We start from the raw sequence: 6,773 nt of genomic DNA, 5'->3' as shown, positions 1-6,773 counted from the left end.
TTGTTCATGCAGTCATCTGTCTGAGTCATTCAGGAACAGCTTTGGTGAGGCTTGGAAGAAGCCTCATGTAGGCTTCTTAAGCAAAAATCACTCCTTAACATAGTGCACTGCCGAGGGGAGGTGTGAAGTGGGGAAACAAAGGACTCTGTGGTGCATTGAGGACTGTGTGGGATGGAACTGCAAGCTCTCGCTGTAAGAGCAGGGGGAGGGAGGGAAAGGGTGTGCAATGATTGGAGGGGCTCTGAAAAGAGCCCTCTTAAAGCCAGATCGGATGAGTTGTGCTTCTCTGTTTTAGGGAGCAGCCTGTTTTGTTTCTCTCTGGGTTGGGGTTCTTGTGTGCTCTGAATTCTAAGAACTAAAGCAGTGTTATGTTGCAGCCCGCCAGCAAGAGTATTCCATGTGGGATATGATTTTTCAGTTTGCATGCTGTGAAGCATAACAGACTCTGATGCAGAGGTGGGCGCTCTCTGCCTCCTTCCTATGCCCTTGGGAGCAGAAGAACCACAGCTGGGAGCCTGGAGTGGCTCGAACCTCTCCCACAACTGCATGTAAGTAGAGAGGGGAAGGGGGGGTATATTTTGTAGCGTGATGAGTGCCTGGGGGAAGGAAGGGGAACATGGCTTGCAGCTTCTCTAGCTTCACTCCCATTAGGGCAACCCCTAAATGTCCAGGGCCAAACGGGGAGGGATCAAAACACAGCCCCTCCCCTTGGAATAACTTTTCCTACACACCCTGTGGACATCACACTCCCTGATCGCTTTCCCTTCTCGAGTCTGTTGGGTCTACAGGTGTTTGCTGCCATAGGTCTGAATGGCAGCATACTCGAAATTTACTCAAGGTAGCTATGTTATTGTGTTTAGCTGCACACGGAGCACAACCTATTAATTAGCGCCACCTCGTGGCCAGTAAACGAAAACCCCAGCAGCTTGCTCGGTCTCCATAAGGCGTTTGGGGCCACTGGGATGAATGTCCCAGAGGCAGGAGCCGTGTTTGTTCGGCTTATTAAACAGGGGAGCGGAGGAGGAAAGTTTATGGCATGTGACTTTGGTCTTTGGTGCTGGATCCGCAGCCCTAGAGACTGAATCTATAGCTCTTAGGTAGTCATGTGGCCCTGCCTCAGGAGAGACGCCAAGGCCGGAGTAGAAATAGGCCCCAGTGCTGCCACATGCTAATCAGAGAGGGGGAGAGTGGGGGCTGGATCCATAGGATGGAGTGTAACCGAGCGAGTGCACCTCAGGGTTTAGGGGGCGTGATCTGAGCCCGACTCTCATGCTGGGTGGAAGCCAGTGATATCACAAGAACCTTGCATTAGGGGGCTACTCATCCTCCTCCTTACATTTTGCCTGTGGGATTGAGCAGCTCCTCTCTCCAAGCTGTGCCTTGTGGGGCGGAAGAGGGTGGTGTGATGGGTGAGGCTGGGTGATGCCTGTCCTGCCAGGTGTTGGGCTGGATCCTGATCGCAGCCATGCCGGCGGAAACATTGAGTAAGCAAAGAGGCTGCTTTGGATTTACACTGGTGTTAGCATGAGCAGAGTCTGGCTCCTCGTCGTCGGGGTTATCAGGAGCTGCACCGCAGTTTGGCTGGAGCAAAGGAAGTTGCATTTACTCCCTGGAGATCGCCTGGCTGGGGGCCGCAGTGCTCCTCGGATGATCTGCGAGTCAGGATGGCGAAGGGAGACAGAGGCTGCATTTCCCAAAGAAATTCCATTAATCTCCGCTTTCCCCTCACCAAACTTCTCAACTCCCCTCCATGGACTCCTTAATCCTGCTGGCTCGTGTAGCCTGCAGCCGAGAGATTCCTAGCCTGCCGTGGTGTGCGTGGGAAAGCCGAGCGGGCGGGAGAGGAAAATGCCACCTACCCGCCTCCAATGGGTGGGGAACTTGGTGGGGTTGGTGGCAGTTGGGACAACCCTGGCTGGACAGGAAAGGAGCCCACATGCTGAGCGGACACTGGGTTGCTCCTGTCCTTCAGAGACATTGGCACTCATTGGCTAGCTTAGGGAGGAAGGGAGACGATTGGTCCCTTGCTCTCCCCTTTCATTAATTTAAACCCTAGTTCGGGCCATGAGGTGCCGCTTTGTGCGCCGTTCAGTGTGAGAGAATGGACCGGGCAGGGTTCTGATACTGGGCATGGCAAGAGGGCGGGGTGTGATCAAGCTAGTTGCTTGCACCCCCCTAAGGCCAGTTTCCAGTGTGGTTAACAGGAACGGTTCCCTGAAGTAAAAGACCTGGGCACTCACTGATGAGCTTGGAGCCCACGGGATTGGGGAAGACCTTGTGGCCTGCAGGGGCTGAGTTCCCCCTTTTAGTACCCTCTGCCCCCATCCTGGGCTGCAGGAAGAGGGGGGACTCAGAAGAATGAGCTGAGTCCTAGGGTAGGCTGAGGAGGCCGAGTTATGGGTCGTATGGCTGGAGACCCCGGAACTGAAACCACTTAAACGCCTGGCGGGTGAGAGTACGGGGGGCAGGGTGGGTCACGTCACTCCCCTGCGTTAAGTTGAATAACGTTGATAGCCTGGTGCTTAAAATCCATCCCTTTGTTTGTCCTCAGTCGCCACCGTGCCTACACCGAAGGATCGCAGCTGGAAGGCCAGGCTGCAGTGCACACATGGGGATGGGAGAAGCATCCTTAACACATTGGGAGCTGGAGGCTCTGTGAGTTCATCATTGATCGTGTCTCCGTTTTTGCATAGCTCGTGAGTTAATTGTTCTGATTGAAGGGGGGGCTACAGCGGAGTCCTCTCTTTCTCTTCTACGGTGGCTTCTATTGTGTCTCCCTCCCCGAGGTGGAGAATCTTTGACATGTGGTATTTCTAGTTGCTTCAGGCCAAGAGAGAGAGGGAGGTAGTTGGGAAAGAGAGCAGCAGAAAGGGAATGAGACTGGGATCAGTCACTAGCCAGCTTGATAACAAATTCACTGACACAGGGAACAATTTTTCCCTGACGCTGCCAATTTGTTAATGACTCTGACGTTAAGGGCCCCAAAGGAGGGGAACTTTGACTCTGCAAAAAACCCTCTGCTAAAGCAGAATTGCTTTATTTAAGGCTACGTCAGGCATGTTTAAATATTAAAGGCTGAGCAATAATGGATGATATTAGTTTAGGTTGCACATGCCAATTGGAGCCCTCATTTACCGAAGGCAAGTGGTTGTGGGCATGTGTGTGTTTGTTCCTGACTGTGGATAATGTGGGGAAATCTCTTAAGAACTCCAAGAGGGGTGGGAAGAGAGCGATGGATTCGACTGTCTCTTACCTCAGTGATAAATCCGGAGTAACTCCAGAGCAGAATCTGACACCAATTCTATAGAGCCACTGACGTAAATCAACATTGCTCCACTGACCTCAGCGGAGGTCTGTGTCACTGATCTAGGCTCATTGCTCACCTACCTTTATTACTACTTATTTGTATAATGACAGTGCCTAAAGGTGCCGATCAGGATCAAGGCCCCATTGTGCAGGGTGCTGTACAACACACAGTAAGAGACAATCCCTGCTCTGACAGGCTTGCAAGCTAAATAGAGTATGGGTGGGAGGGGAAACTGAGGCTCAGGGCAGGGGAAGGGACATGCCTACGGTCACACAGCAGGTCAGTGGTAGCAGCAGGGATAAGATCCCAGTCTTCTGAAGCCCAGTCCATTGGTCTGCCCACTAGACTATCCTGCTTCTCTGCTTGAGTCTCTGTCCAGCCTGACACAGTTGGAATATCCCACGTGGGGTGTGCAGGAGCCTTTGTCCCATAATAAAACACCCTCATTGGCGTGCTAACATTTTGCACTTAGGAATAACATGTGTGGCACCCACAGGACATCCAGGATGGGAAGTCTCGCATTATTCGATGGATCCTCTCTTGGCTGGACTTTCCTCTCACTTTAATGCAATGCAACTTCATTGACTTCAGAGGCGTCACTCCAGATTTGCAGCTGCATATGTGAGAAGTGAATCCAGCTTCTCTGAGGCAGTCGGGGATAATGCTAGTGCGGTTGGCCTGCATGGTGCTTTGCAGAGAGAGAATCCCTTTAGTTTAAGTGGCTGAGGCACACAACCCAGTTGATCAATGGTGCTGAAGTTGGGGGAGGCTCCCCAGCTGCTGGGAGCCTGATCCTGCAATGTGCTGCATGCTTCCTGCGAGGAAGAAAGCTCCTTAAACTCTTGCTGGCTTTGCTGGGAGCTGAGGGTGCTCAGCGCCTTATAGGATTGGGCCCTCTGGGATTAAGTGAAGCATGTTTGCACCCCAAGTGACTTGTCTGAGCATGAGGGATGCAAGATGCTGAGCTGTGATGGGGTCGTCACATTCCACCCAGACGCTGCTTTCAGTTCCTCGGCAGTTCCCATGTCCCCCTGCTGAGGGAGCTGAGCCGCTGACTCACCGGCGGGGTGTGGCTTTAGTTCTTTATGGTTGGTGGAAGGAGCCAGCGAGAGAGACACTGCAGCAACACAGGCTCACCGTATAACCTTGACAAGGGCCTCGGGGGCTGGAACGCAAGCCTTTTTCCCAGTGCACTCAGAACTCCAGGACAAAGACACAGCCTACAGGGTGGGAATGCTGGGGTCTGGCTATGTGAAAGTTTATTTAACACTTAGCCTCTTTATGCATGGTGAGGAGCCTTGTGAATGACTAAGAATAACCCTGTCAAGTATCAGGGGGTAGCCGTGTTAGTCTGTATCTACAAAAACAACAAGGAGTCTGGTGGCACCTTAAAGACTAACAGATTTATTTGGGCATAAGCTTTCGTGAGTAAAAAACTCACTTCTTCGGATGCAGTGAGGTTTTTACTCACGAAAGCTTATGCCCAAATAAATCTGTTAGTCTTTAAGGTGCCACCAGACTCCTTGTTGTTTTTTTAAGAATAACCCTGTGCATTTCTATAGTGCTTCTCCTGTCGAGCTCTTTGGGGCAGGGGACTGTCTTTTTTCCTGTGTTTCTCCAGCACTTGGCACAGGGGGATTCTGGTCCATGATTAGGGTTCCTAGGTGCTAGGACAGTACAAATAAAAATAATAATAGAGTGGGAAGGATTCTGTTTTGTTTCCATACACAAAGAGCAAAATGTGCCCTAGAGCTTAAGAGGAAGAGGTAGAGCTGGCTGAAAAACAGATTTTCTGACCCACCAAAAGAAATCAGATATTGGGGCCAAAAGCCAGAATTTCAAAAGTTTTTGCAAAATGAAATGCCGGGAAAAAATTAGGTTCAGGACAATCAAAATGTTTTGTGCCATTTTAAAGGTTTTCATTTTTTAAATATAAAATAAATTTAGACATGAAAAATTGTTTTGAAACAAACAGTTGAATCTTTTTGTTCAGAAACTATCAAAACAAGCTGTTTTGACATTTTGAAAACACTTTCCCCCTACATTTTTTAAACGAAATATTGCAATCTGTCGTTTTGTGAAAAAATTTGGCTTTGACAAAATGGCATTTTTCAACAGAAAACTGTTGTGACAAACATTTCCCAACCACCCTGTAGCCTGTTGTAGGGGAAACAAGAAAAAAGAAATAAATGTTGTAAAGTCTCCAGGAGAGAGCACAGTGTGTCTTGTTTCATAACATGCTGCAGCAACTCTGAACAAAAATGGCAGCTGCTGAACTCAGCCTGCAGAGAAAGCTCTTAGAAATTTAAAGGCATAGGATGCAGAAAATTAAAGGCATCAAAGTTTCATAAGTGCATGCACAGCTCGCAAAGCTTTTAGTAGGTCATTGGGAGTGTGTGGGGGTCATTTCAGCTACCGCTGAAATATGGCTGCAGATAAAGGGCAGATGGGAAGGGACTGCTCTTCTGTGCCAATGAAGCACCATCCCCTGGAGTTGCTGGTACTAGTCCGCACTGAACAGAGCAATGGACCACATGAACCCATGGTCTGATCCAATGTGGCAGTTCCTGGGTTCCTGTGCTGTGTGCCAAGTCTCTTTTGGTAATAGCGAGCTGTTCATTGAAACATTTGTATTAGGATAATTATAACAAATGGAGAACAACAGGTCTCCAGGGCCAAATTCAACCATTGGTGTAACTGAAATGGGGGTTTGGCCCCTCATGCTTTGGGGAGCCGAGTGTTTTGTAAGACAGGCATGGTCCACATGTTAAATATCACAGACACAACAGCCAGTTATACACCTGGAAGGAACGGGAACTAGAATCCCTTCAGTTTCCCCACGCCAAATCACTCAGGCCTTTGCTGCTTAAGCTACTGGAAATATTGCCCAGCTGGTAGCAATAATTGGTCTTTTATCTTCTGTGCCGGCTGGCCTATAGAGGGTGACATGAGCATATGTAACCCCCCGGTCAGTGTATGCTACATGTCACCCTTTGCACTTGATACACAGAGGATGCTACAGCTCTCAATATGTGAGTCTGGCTCTGTAGTGCACGCTTTTAGCCCTGGAGATCCCCGGTGTGTCGACCAAGATGGCAGCTGTCACACTAGACTCATTAGGAGATCCCAAACGGCGTCCACAGTGAGTATATGAAGTAAAGCTTGGGGAAGGGCAGTCGCTGAATCCTCAGGAAGGTCTGGCTACCTCTCACCATAGAGGGGAGAGGGGAATAAATGTGACCCCTGATTTCCCTTTCCATGATGCAGAAGCCCCAGGCCGAGGAATCAGACAGGCGCACCTCCCTTCTTTGTGCTGCTGGTGTTTATTTTGGGTTTGTTTTTAATCCCTACGGTTCAACTTTACAAAGTCCTCACGCCGATACATTGGTTTATGTATAAAATATGTACAGGAAAACACTGCAGGAGCCATCGCGCCCTCTAGAGCCGGGCCGCGCGAGTGAAAGAG

This window comes from Chrysemys picta, chromosome 4 (genome assembly GCF_011386835.1).
Source record: "Chrysemys picta bellii isolate R12L10 chromosome 4, ASM1138683v2, whole genome shotgun sequence".
Lineage (NCBI taxonomy): Eukaryota > Metazoa > Chordata > Testudines > Emydidae > Chrysemys > Chrysemys picta.
The sequence above is the reverse complement of the archived record's forward strand: the minus strand, read 5'-3'. Positions refer to the sequence as shown.